The 13,053-nt window shown below is 45.7% G+C and overlaps 1 pseudogene; it reads left to right on the top strand.

Annotated features, from left to right (window-relative positions):
• Positions 1-424: 424 nt before the first annotated feature.
• LOC138825792 (large ribosomal subunit protein eL31-like) lies at positions 425-889 on the top strand (annotated as a pseudogene).
• The last annotated feature ends 12,164 nt before the right edge of the window (positions 890-13,053 follow it).

Genomic DNA, 13,053 nt, shown 5'->3' with positions numbered 1-13,053 from the left:
AAGGCTCTAAAGGCTTTCACTTGGGGAAAAGGGCGTGGAGAATTAAAGCAAAGAAAGAGATCAGGTGCCAGTGGCTCATGCCTATAATCCCAGCTACTCTGGGATTATTTAACCCTGGCAACAAACGCCAGAAGACTCATCTCCAATTAACTAGCAAAAAGCCAAAAGTAGAGACATGGCCCATGGGGCTGGGAAGGTGGCTCAGTGGTAGAGCACTTGCCTTGCATGCATGAGGCCCTGGGTTCGATTCCTCAGCACCACATAAGCAAAAAGAAAAAAGCCGGAAGTGGCGCTGTGGCTCAGGTGGTAGAGCGCTAGCCTTGAGCTGAAGAGCTGAGGGACAGCGGCCAGGCCCAGAGTTCAGGCCCCACAACTGGACCGAAAAAAAAAAAAAGAGAGAGACATGGCCCAAGTGGTACAATGTCAACCTTGAGAGAAAAAGCTAAAGAACAGTAGCCCAGGTTCTGAGTTCTAGTCACTGGCACATACATACAAAAACAATCAATTGACTTTCCAACTGGAGCTGGACAGAATGGGTCCTGCAAAGCGAAGTGGTAAGAAAAAAGGCTGTTCTGCTATCAACCAGTGAATGCAACACCGAGAATACACCATGAACATTCACAAGCACACCCATGGGGTGGGCTTGAAGAAGCATGCTTCTCATGCACTCAGGGAGATCCATAAGTTTCCTTTGAAGGAGATGGGGAACTTCAGATGTGTGCATCAATCGATACCAGATTTAATAAAGCTGTCTGGATCACAGGAATGTCTCCTATTGATCTGTGTGCAGTTATCTAAAAAACTTGCAGATGAAGATTTACCAAACAAGCCCTGTACTTTGGTAACCTATGGCCCTGTTACCATGTTCAAACATCTACAGTCAATATAGATGAGAACTCACCAGTGAGTGTTCAAATAAAGCTATAACATCACCTTTGCTTGGATGTCAGTATATTTCTAAAAGCAATTCCCAGATGTGGAATCATTTGGAGAGCTCGAGAGCTCTTGAAACTACTGATGGCTACCCAGCCCCTGGAGATTACTTGAACAAGGTTCAAGGCTAGTTTTATTTTTATTTTTAAAACAGATTCTGATTTGAGAAACTTTGACAGAGGTGGTTGGGGACATTGGAACTATGTTGAACAATTTTCCAGGAACCAATGTGTAAGGATCAGATAGATGTCTTTGGCCAATTCACACATTTTAAGAACCCCTACCCAGGCTCCAGGGGCCTGTAATCCTAGCTACTTGGTGTTAGGTTTTTAAAAAGAGGTAACCGAGTTAGAACAGCACCAGCACGCACGTGGTATTCAGATAAGGGGTTTATTCAGTAGACCTGCTGGGACCAGGCAAGGGTGGCACTCCACGTGGCTGGGAAAGGCCTGGGAATGAGAGAGAGCTGGGAAGAGAGGAAAGAGAGAGAAAAGAGCAGAGAGAGGGGTAAGAACAGTAGCACTCACGTGGTATTCAGGTAAGGGGTAGACCTGCTGGGACCAGGCAAGGTTGGCACTCCACGTGGCTGGGAAAGAGAGAGAGCAAGAGAGCAAGAAAAGAGCAGCAAGAGCTAGAAACGAACAGAGAGAGAAAAAAGGGGGCAGCAAGAGAGCAAGAGAAGAGCAGCAAGAGCTAAAAAGGGAGGGTCTGGGCCTGGGCTAGCCCTTATGTAGGGTATGGGTGGGGAAAGGTGTGGCCACATCAAATTCAGATGTGACCTCAGCAGATGCAGACGTGACCTCTTCCAGGTGTCCCAGTTGCCTAGGTAACGCAGGTACTGGGTGGAGACTTTGCTGCGAGGAGGGTGGAGTCTGCTCGCCATCCAGGAGAGGACCTTACATTCCAGCCTTTTAATAATCATGAAATAGGGCGAGGATTCTCTCTGGCTACTTCCTGCTGACAAGGGGCGTCGACAATAGGGGTAAAAGGCTGGAAGTTGGTCTCCTCCCAGAGAAGGCAGTGAACAGCAGCTGTCCCTTGGTGGCGTGAGTCCTTAGATGAAATCTGGAGAAGTCTCATGAGCATTGAGGGGCTGGAAAAAAAATACTAGAGAGCAAATAAATGGCAAGAGGAAGGACTTGGGGCTGAAAATGTTGGTAGAAATGTCCCTAGTTACTTCTGACATCTGGCGACTAGGTAGAGAAGTCAGGTGACAAAGGCAAGAATATAAATTCCTGTTCAGTTAATAGGTAGACAGGTATAGACATTGGCTGGGTAGGCTTCTTACTTCTACTGACCTCCCGGCTCAGGTTAATTTTGAAAGGGCAGGCACAAAGTAGCTGATGTGACATCATCTCCTCTTACTCCTTTCCACGTTCCCTTGTTCCCTAGACTGGCTGAGTCTAGGTGCTCGTTGCTGGGATGGCTTGTCCCAGTTGGTATTCAAGATTTGAACTCAAGGCCTGGGCACTGTTCCTGAGCGCTTCCGCTCAAGGCTAGCACTGAACCACTTTGAGTTATAGTACCACTAGTATTCAAGGAGGTTTGAACTCAAGGCCTGGGCACTGTCCCTGAGCACTTCTGCTCAAGGCTAGCACTCTGCCACACTGAGTTATAGTACCACTTGCAGAGTTTAGCTGGGAGACGGAGTCTTAGGGATTTTTTAGCCCGAGATGGCTTTGAACTGAAATCTTTGCCACAAAAGCCCTTTATTATTTTCAATTAAAGCAACAAGGAGATCAAGTAGAATAAGTAGAGCTTACCTGGTTCTTATCAAGAATTGCCAACAAATATTCTGAAATGACAAAACTCATTAGATGTGATGAAAATTTTAGCATAGATATGCCCAGTATTTTAGAACCATGTAGTCAGTAGTAGAATACACAACACAAAACAAAAAAGGCAAAACTCAAAACCTAAAATTTTGACAACATTTAGACATCTTTGCTAACAAAGCACATCAGATGGTTGGGCCTCAGTTACTAGGGCCTGTGAAAAGAGCAACTTGTTAGCAAGGCACCTTAGAATAGATGGAGTAGTAAACTTAGTGGAAGGTTAAGGGTCAGATGGGGCCAAACCCTTAACCCACCACGTGGCCAAGATGGCGGATTCAAGATGGCGAATTTCTGAAAGAATGCAAAGAAAGCCTGAATAGATTAAGCCTACATTGGCTAGCCTTTGAGAGGGAACCTAGAGGGGGGTCCCTGGGACCCAGCCTGCGTCGCACTCTTCAAGGCACAAGCCAAAAAGTTGTAGAAAAAAAGGGTAGAAAGTTGCCCATGAATGGCAGAGAGAGCAAAGAGCCTGAAATTAAACTTCTGACCATTTACCATTGCAGTAGCAAAAACTGTGCTTCTGAGAATGGCATAAAAATGAGGCTCTCTGGCTTTCCAGGGAGCGCGGGAGACATTTCAAAGGGGTTTCACGGCTCAGGCGTGATTCGTAGCACCCCATTAAATGAGTAGAGTCAGTCTGGTGAGTGAAGGAGAGCTGACCAGGCAGAAGCGGCGTCCCGAATTCCCCCAGAGCCCTCTAGAGAGAAATGGCCAAGCCCCCAAAGCCAAGCATCCTCAGCTTCAGAGGTGACCGCCTTTCAGCTAAAGGCCGTAGGAGCTCTCTGGCGTGGCGCCACGTCTGGACAGAGACTGAGTGACAGAGAGCCGTAGAGTAGTTTCACTCACCAGAGTAGAGAAGTGTGGACATGGATGTGAAGGCAGCAATGGTATCGATGCGTTGATTCCGCCACAGACAGACTGGTTCGCAAAAGGCCGTCAGAACTGCGGGTATTCCTCAGAGCAAAAAGGGAAGAACAAAAAAAAAAAAAAAAAAAAGAAAAGAGGAAAAAAACAGAGAAATCCCAGCTATCCTGACTTTAAGCCTTTATCCGAGTCACGGCACCATTTATGTTAGGTTTTTAAAAAGAGGTAACCGAGTTAGAACAGCACCAGCACGCACGTGGTATTCAGATAAGGGGTTTATTCAGTAGACCTGCTGGGACCAGGCAAGGGTGGCACTCCACGTGGCTGGGAAAGGCCTGGGAATGAGAGAGAGCTGGGAAGAGAGGAAAGAGAGAGAAAAGAGCAGAGAGAGGGGTAAGAACAGTAGCACTCACGTGGTATTCAGGTAAGGGGTAGACCTGCTGGGACCAGGCAAGGTTGGCACTCCACGTGGCTGGGAAAGAGAGAGAGCAAGAGAGCAAGAAAAGAGCAGCAAGAGCTAGAAACGAACAGAGAGAGAAAAAAGGGGGCAGCAAGAGAGCAAGAGAAGAGCAGCAAGAGCTAAAAAGGGAGGGTCTGGGCCTGGGCTAGCCCTTATGTAGGGTATGGGTGGGGAAAGGTGTGGCCACATCAAATTCAGATGTGACCTCAGCAGATGCAGACGTGACCTCTTCCAGGTGTCCCAGTTGCCTAGGTAACGCAGGTACTGGGTGGAGACTTTGCTGCGAGGAGGGTGGAGTCTGCTCGCCATCCAGGAGAGGACCTTACACTTGGGAAGCTGAGATCTGAAGATTGAGATTTGAAGCCAGTTTAGGCAAGAAAGTAAATGAGGGGTGTTTGTTTGTTTGTTTTGTTTTGCTTTGCTTTTTTGCCAGTGCTGGGGCTGGAACTTGGGGCCTAGACACTGTCCCTAAGCTGCTTTTGCTCAAGACTAGCACTCTACTACTTGAGCCACAGTACCACGTCTGGCTTTTTCTATGTATGTAGTACTGAGGAATTGAACCTAGGGCTTCATGCATTCATACATGCTAGGCAAGCATTCTACCATTGAGCCCCATTCCCAGCCCCCATGAGAGTTTTATTTCCAATTAACCACAAAAAGCCAGACGTGGAGCTGTGGCTCCAGTTGTAGAGCACTATCCTTGAATACAAAAGCAGCTCAGGGACAGTGCCTACACCAAGAGTTTAAGCTACACACACACACACACACACCCCAAAAACAAAAAACTCTACAATGATACATTTATAGATTTACAACAACAAATGGCGGTAGGGCTTTGAAAAATGATTGCAGTGATGGTTGCACAATTGTGAATATAGTAAGAACCATTGAGTTAATAATAATAATAATAATATAAAATCAGGCATGATATATTATTTTGGTGATGCAGTTTTACAAAATGCAACATAATATAACAGGACCATGAAAGGAAAATACTTTTGGCTGCAGCCAACTTGTGTTGCTGGTCAGCTTGCTGTTTTCTTATTCAGATTCAAACTGACTGTCTCCCTCCCTCCCTCCCTCCCTCCCTCTCTCTCTCCCCCCAACTCCCATACTGAGAAGGCCATATACTCTTTCAAGTAAACCAGGCAGTCCCCCAGCCTTCTTATCTTTCTCTGACCACAGAAAGGAGTAAACTTTTGATAAGAACACCCAAGTCGCTTGTTCTGTAGACCAGGGATATGCACTGTGTCACCTACTGAAGCACAGGCACAGAGTCTTACATGTGAGAGCTGAGCATGAAAGCAACTACACCGAGTTTTGAGAGTCTTACTTTTTCCTCATTCTTCTGATGAAAATACATCTTGTTTCCTTTTTCTCAAATCTGTCAGTTGTAATTGGCATTCTGAGGCCAAGGGACCCAGCATTTGTGAACAATAAGGTGTTTTGTTTTGTTTTGTTGTTCAGTCCTGGGGCTTGAACTCAGGGCCTGGGCACTGTCCCTGAGCTGCTTTTGCTCAAGGCCAGTACTCTACCACTTAAGCCACAGTACCACTTCCAGCTTTTTCTGTTTATGTGATACAGAGGCAGGGCTTCATGCATTTTAGGCAAGCACTCTACCACTGGGCCACATTGCAGCCCACAATAACACTCTAGTATTTATCTGAAAGTTTGATGTTACATACTAATTGAAGTTCATAGCATCAGCTAGGAAAAGAAGCTTCCAGATGGTTGAACATGTAGAGGAAGCTGAAGGTAGTGTCTTTTTTTGTGTGTGTCAGTCTTGAACTCAGAGCCTGCTAGTGCTGTCCTTGAGCCTTTTCACTCAAGGCTAGTGTTTTTATCACTTTGAGCTGCAGCTCCAATTTTCTGGTTCTTAATTAGAGATGAGTGTCTCATGGACTTTCCTACCCAGGGCTGGCTTTGAATTGCAATCCTCAGATCTCAGTCTCTTGAGAAGCTAGAATTACAGGTGTGAGCCATCAGCATGTGGTCAGTGTCCAGATTTAAGCTGCAGAAAATTTCAGGCTGAAAAATAAAAATTGAGGAGCTGGGGGTGTATTCCCTGGCTGATCACTAGCCTTGAATTTCCATCCTTAACATCATCCTGGAACCCAAAACTACCATAAAAGTGCAGATAACACAGTTAATTGCAATGTGTGAATCTTTATTTTGGTCTGGATATTAAAAAAAACAAACCTAAAAGTCATATATCAGAAACAATGGAGAAAATTTGAATAAAATGTATATATTCTGGCTGGGCACTGGTGGCTCACGCCTGTAATCCTACCTACTCAGGAGGCTGAGATCTGAGGATCGCGATTCAAAGCCAGTTCAAGCAGGAAAGTCCATGAGACTCTTATCTACAATTAACCACCAGAAAACCGGAAGTGGCACTGTGGCTCAAGTGGTAGAGCACTCACCTTGAGTTGAAGAGCTCACGCCTAGAGTTCAAGCCCCATGACCGACCAAAAAAAAAATATGTCTATATATTCTATATATATTCTATTATTCAGTCAGAGTTTTCTTAGGCATGATAAATGACAACCTAATTATATAAGGAATTGTATATGTAGTTTATGCTAGTGGCTCACACTTAAAATCCTACTCAGGAAGCTGAAACCTGAGGATCCAGGTTCAAATCTAGCCTTTGCAGACAAATCAGACTCTTATCTATAATTATCCAGCAAAAACCTAGAAGCATGGCTCAAGTGTTAAAACAACAGTTGTGAGTGAACCCAGTGACAGAATGAGGCCCTGAGTTCAAGTCCTAGCGCCAAGACACACACACACACACACACACACACACACACACACACACACACACACACACACATTCCTATTTGCTGCATATGAATTATTTCCAGTCAAAATGTCATGAGGGGGCTGGGAAGGTGGCTCAGTGGTAGAGCGCTTGCCTCACATGCATGAGGCCCTGGGTTCAATTCCTCAGCACCACATAAGCAGAAAAAGCCCAAAGTGGTGCTGTGGCTCAAGTGATAGGGCCCTAGCCTTGAGCTGAAGAGGTGAGGGACTGCGTCCAGGCCCAGAGTTCAGGCCCCACAACCAGCAAAAAAAAAAGAAAGAAAAAAAAATGTCATGAGGTCTGCAAATTACTTTCAAATAATTCAGAAGAAATTTTACTTATAAAGATAAATACTAAAGTAATCCCTCCTTCCCTCTGTTCCTTCTTTCCTTTTTTGAGGCAGCATTTTGCCAAGTATCCCAGGCTAGTCTTGAATAGTCTCCCTGATAAGTGGATGTTAAATCCAAAACATAAGGTGATATGACAAAGTTAACAAGACTTGAGAAGCAAAGGACTTCCAGTCATCTGGTCGAATCACTACTAAATAACCTCATGCTGCTGATCACATATATAGTATATAGGTGCACACAGGAGGGAAACTAGGAGGAAGACACAGAACTAGAGGGAATCAGGGAAAACCATACAACAGCGGGACCCATCAGCTGCATTGGACATGTATCAATACAAACTAAGCAACTCAAAGGCAGCCATGGGAGGGAGGGAATGAGTGGGAAAGAGGGAACAGCTGACACTAAGTAAAAGGAAAGGAATGTATATATCACCCGATGTGGAAGAAATAACTTGTCAAAGCTCATAGAACTCATAAATGTTATAGACCGTGATAGACAATTTGCCCCATGAAAGTTAGAGTGTGTTTGTGACTTTAACTGAGCATCACTATCCCACAATACTGTGAATTTTGTGAAATTATGTAACCACTTAATCACAATAATTGGCAAAAAATGAAAATAAACCAAAATCTGCAAGATGAAAAGAACCACGCGATGAGGTAGGGGAATGGAAGCGCAGCACCGTGGGTCAGGTGGGACCCCAGCGCTGCGCAGCGCCCGGGCGCGCAAAGGGTTAACTCTGACAGGGGGGCCCCCCCCCCCCCCCCCCCCCCCCCCCCCGCATGCGCCCTGGGCCCGCCCACACCCGGCTTCTGAATGCCGACGGTGGTCTGACTGCGGTGGGGTGACTTGGCCGCTCCAGTCCGACCCTCCCACTGGCCAGGCCCGCGCCCCGCCCCAGCCGCTCCCCCGCCCCCTCCCCCAGTCACGTTACCTTCTCGCATTCAAGGAGCCCCGCGGGGTTACAAAGCAGGACATTAGGAAGTCTGCGGGTGTCGCAGGAACTAGGAATGTGGGGCCTGGGACTTGGTTTGTGGGGACAATGACCAAGGTTCTCAAGACCCCGTTGCCCAGAGTTTGCAATCTGACTCCTTCCTTGATGAAATTGGGGGTGCTGTTTGAAAATAAAGCGAGGTACAACCGTGTGTGTGTGTGTGTGTGTGTGTGTGTGTGTGTGTGTAACTCCAAAGCAGCCAAACAAAAACCGAGACACTGATTTCCCTTTGTTTCACTTTGGTACAACCGTGTGTGTGTGTGTGTTACAACCGTGTGTGTGTGTGTGTGTGTGTGTGTGTGTGTAACTCCAAAGCAGCCAAACAAAAACCGAGACACTGATTTCCCTTTGTTTCACTTTAGATTTTTTTTTTTTTTTTTGGTCCAGTCGTGGGGCCTGAACTCTGGGCCTGGGCACTGTCCCTCAGCTCTTCAGCTCAAGGCTAGCGCTCTACCACTTGAGCCACAACACCACTTCTGGCTTTTTTCTTTTTGCTTATGTGGTGCTGAGGAATCGAACCCAGGGCCTCAGGCATGCAAGGCAAGCGCTCTACCACTGAGCCACCTTCCCTTTGTTTCACTTTATAGACCAGATGGTAACAAGATAGAAACTCATAGAGACCTAAATATTTCAAATCTATGGAGAGCTAAATAAAAATGCATAATTTTGTAAATAGGAATCCTGAACCAAGTCTAAGCTAGTTTTCTCTTATGGCAAGGCACATTTTGGGGGGTGTATGAAGACATTTTCCATTACTCAGGGCCTGGGTGCTGTCCCTTGGCTTTTTTGGCTCAGTGTGAAGACTTGACCCACAGCTCCAATGATCAAAAACATGAGAGAATATGTGATTAAGCAGGCTATACAAAATAACATTTATTTTTACCAGAGAAATTAGCATGCATAGAAGGAATAAAATGAAATTTCCAAATAGGGAATTCACGCCTTCATTTAGTGTCTGGAGATCTCTGCTGAACAGGGCTGGTAAGGAGGGATAGGTCCTGAGCTCAGGCATCTCCCAGTATTTCAACGTTAGAGTACTGAGTGGCTGTAGCTATTTTCCTAAGTTCTAGGGACTGCAGGTTCTAGGAGAGACACTCCTCCAGATCATTGGGTGTATGCAGCTGGTGGAAGAGAGAAAATTCAGTCTAGCAGTTTTCCCAAATAAACTAGGCCAAGCTAAGGATCAGTGGGTCACAACTATAATCCTAGCTGCTCAGGAGGCTGAGATCCGAGGATTGTGGTTCAAAGCCAATGCTAGGAAGGGAAGTCCATGAGACTTATCTCCAATCAACAATCAAAAAGCTGGAAATGGAAGTATGGCTCAAGTGGTAGAGTGCTAGCCTTGAGGGAAAAAACTAAGGGATAGCCTAGACTATGAGTTCAAGCCCCAGTACCATACATGTGGGTATGCATACACACACACACACACACACACACGAAAGGGAGGGAAGGAAGGAAAGGAAGAAGGAAGGAAGGAAGGAAGGAAAGAAGGAAGGATAGACGGATGGATGGGAGAGAGAAATTAGGCCAGAGGTTCCCCAACTTTGCTAGATATTACAACAGGGAGCTCTTAAAATGCCTCATGGCCCAGATCATACCACAAATAAATCAGAATGCTAAGGAGTGAGAATCTGGCATCAGTAATTTGAAAAAAAATTGCAAAAATTGTGGAATTACTAAAACAAAAAGAGGGAAGTCGATTTAAAATTTTTCTGAAGGAAAATACGTGTCCAGCAGACACACAGTGTTAGTAATTCTTTCCTTCTGCACTGTGTGGTGTCTTGTAAGCACTCACACTGTCAGTGGCCTTGCTTTGCCACCAGATGTCCTAAGAGGACCAACCTGTCATGGACTGACACCTGTAAAACTGTAAGCCCAAAAGCCCAAATTAGTAACTCCTCCTTCTCCTTTTTCTTCCTTTCTTCCTTCCTTCCTTCTTCTATCTCTTTCTTTTTGTCAGTCATGGGGCTTGAACTTAGGGTTTATGCACTGTCCCTATGTGTTTTTGCTCAAGGCTAGCAAGCCCTCTACCAGTTTGAGCCACAACTCCACTTCCAGTTTTTAGGCAGTTAAATGGAGATAATAGTCTCACAAACTAGGTACTTGTGGCTCATGCTTGTAATCAGAGCTACTCAGGAAGCTGAGATCTAAGGATAATGATTCAAAGCCAACCTAGATCTAAGGATAATGATTCAAAACCAAGGTAGACAGGAAAGTCCCCTAGAGATCTTATCTCCAATTACCCATCAGAAAATTGGAAGTAGACCTGTAGTTTAAAGTGGTAGAGTGCTACTCAGAAACAGTGCCCAGACCCTGAATTCGAGTCTCATGAATTTTCCTGCCTGGTTTGGCTTCCAGCCATGGTTCTCAGATCTCAGACTCCTGAGTAGCTAGGATTATAGACATGAGCTACAAATACCTAGCAGGACTAACAACACCTGGCCCTTTCTTCTTTATAAGGTGTTAGTTATAGTAATGGAAAGCTGGTTAATCCACCAAGCCTTCCTAAAGAATGCCCTTTACCACAATCTAAGTTCTTGCCTAAGGAGAACATAAAGGACAAAAACAAAATCACTACTTCCAATTTATCTGTTTTGTCTTTACTAATGTGCTATAGTAAGTACATGGACAACAATAACAAGAATTTTTCTATTTTCACAGAAGTGGCGCTGTAGCTCAAGTGGTAGAGTGCTCGCCTTGAGCTGAAGAGCTGAGGGACAGCACCCAGGCCCAGAGTTCAAGCCCCACGACCGACAAAAAAAAAAAAAAGAATTTTTCTATTTTCAAATATTTTCCCCCTCTTTAGTAAAAAAAGCACACTTGTCAAATATTAGTCATAGAAAGTTTAAAAAGAATTGTACATTATCTGACAATGAAATGGTAACAACTCTGTACAATACCTTAATAATAACAATAACTTTTTTTGGGGGGGGTCGGTTATGGGGCTCAAACTCTGGGCCTGGGCGTTGTCCCTCAGCTCTTCAGCTCAAGGCTAGTGCTCTACCACTTGAGCCACAGCACCACTTCCAGTTTTCTGGTGGTTTATTGAAGGTAAGAGTTTCACAGACATTCCTGCTCGGGCTGGCTTTGAACCTTGACCCTCAGATCTCAGCCTCCTGAGTAGCTAGGATTATAGGGTGAGCCACCGGTGCCCGGCTTACACTATATTTCTTAAAAAAGGCTGGGCACTGGTTCTTTTTTGTTTTTTTTTTTTTGGTCGGTCGTGGGGCTTGAACTCTGGGCCTGGGCACTGTCCCTCAGCTCTTCAGCTCAAGGTGAGCGCTCTACCACTTGAGCTACAGCGCCACTTCCAGTTTTCTGGTGGTTTATTGGAGATAGGAGTCTCACGATCTCTCCTGCCCGGGCTGGCTTTGAACCGCGATCCTCAGATCTCAGCCTCCTGAGTAGCTAGGATTACAGGCGTGAGCCACCAGCGCCCGGCTTGGGCACTGGTTCAAAGCTAGCTTGGGCAAGAAAGTCCTTGAGATTTTTTTTTTTTTTTTGGTTGGTTGTGGTGCTTGAACTGTGGGCCTTGCCTTGGTGCTGTCTCTCAGCTCTTCAGCTCGACTAGTGCTCTATCACTTGAGCCACAGCACCACTTCCAGCCTTATCTGTTTATGTGGTGCTGAGAAATCAAACGCAGGGTCTCAAACATGGAAGCAAGCACTCTACTGAGCCACCTTCCCAGCCCAGTCCTTGAGATTTTTTTTTTTTTTTTGGTCTGGTTGTGGGGCCTGAACTCTGGGCCTGGGCGCTGTCCCTCAGCTCTTCAGCTCAAGGCTAGCGCTCTACCACTTAAGCTACAGCTCCACTTCTGGCTTTTTTCTTTTTGCTTATGTGGTGCTGAGGAATTGAACCCAGGGCCTCTAGCATGCAAGGCAAGCGCTGTACCACTGAGCCACCTTCCCAGCCAGTCCTTGAGATTTTTATCTCTAATTAACTACCAGAAAAGTGGTAGTGAAGCTGTGGCTCAAAGTGGTGGAGTGTTAGCCATGAACAAAAGTGTTCAGGGACAGTGCCCAGGCCCTGAGTTCAAGCCCCAGGACCGACCCCCCAAAAAATGTTAATCATAAAAGGTCAAGAACACTTAAGGAATAGGCCACAGACCTGTTATAAAGTCAAAACAAGACATGGAGCTAAGGCTTTCTCCACCTACAGCTTTTTTTTTTTTTTTTTTTGTCCTGAGGCTTGAACTCTGGGTCAGGGCACTGTCCCTCAACTCTTCAGCTCAAGGTGAGTGCTCTACCACTTGAGCCGCAGTGCTGCTTCTGGTTTTCTGCTGGAGATTAGAGTCATAAAGACTTTCCTGCCTGTGCTGGCTTTGAACTTCGATCCTCAGATCTCAGCCTTTTGAGTAGCTAGAATTATAGGAGTGAGCCACTGGCGCCTGGCCCAGCTATTTTCTATGCCATCACCCTCCTCACTCCAAACACTCTGGAAGATTTACTCTCGTAGGCCCTCGCAGGAAATGGCCTCTTGCCATATTTCTCCTGTTGTAAATGGTAGTCTCATTAGTTAAGAGACTGGAAAGAAAACATCTTTGAATCCAGGCTGAGATGGCTTGCATTTTCATTAAGACTACAGGATACAACTTCTGATTGAGGGAGGGTGGGGAGGCTGATCTCTGAAGTTCAAAGAGACCCACAAAGCAGGATGTCATACCACTCAAGGGAGTGAAATCCCCACAAGACCTTCTCTCCTTTTTCTTTCCATTCTTGAGCTGAGGGTGGAACCCAGGGCTCCTGCATAGTGGTGGCAAGAACTTGTGTCTCTATTTTATTAGCCTGGAGTGCTGGCATCTCTACGTAGTA

The sequence above is a fragment of the Dipodomys merriami genome, unplaced genomic scaffold, assembly GCF_024711535.1.
Source record: "Dipodomys merriami isolate MVZ:Mamm:240054 unplaced genomic scaffold, mDipMer1.0.p SCAF_14, whole genome shotgun sequence".
NCBI classification, from domain to species: domain Eukaryota; kingdom Metazoa; phylum Chordata; class Mammalia; order Rodentia; family Heteromyidae; genus Dipodomys; species Dipodomys merriami.
The sequence above is the reverse complement of the archived record's forward strand: the minus strand, read 5'-3'. Positions and strand labels throughout refer to the sequence as shown.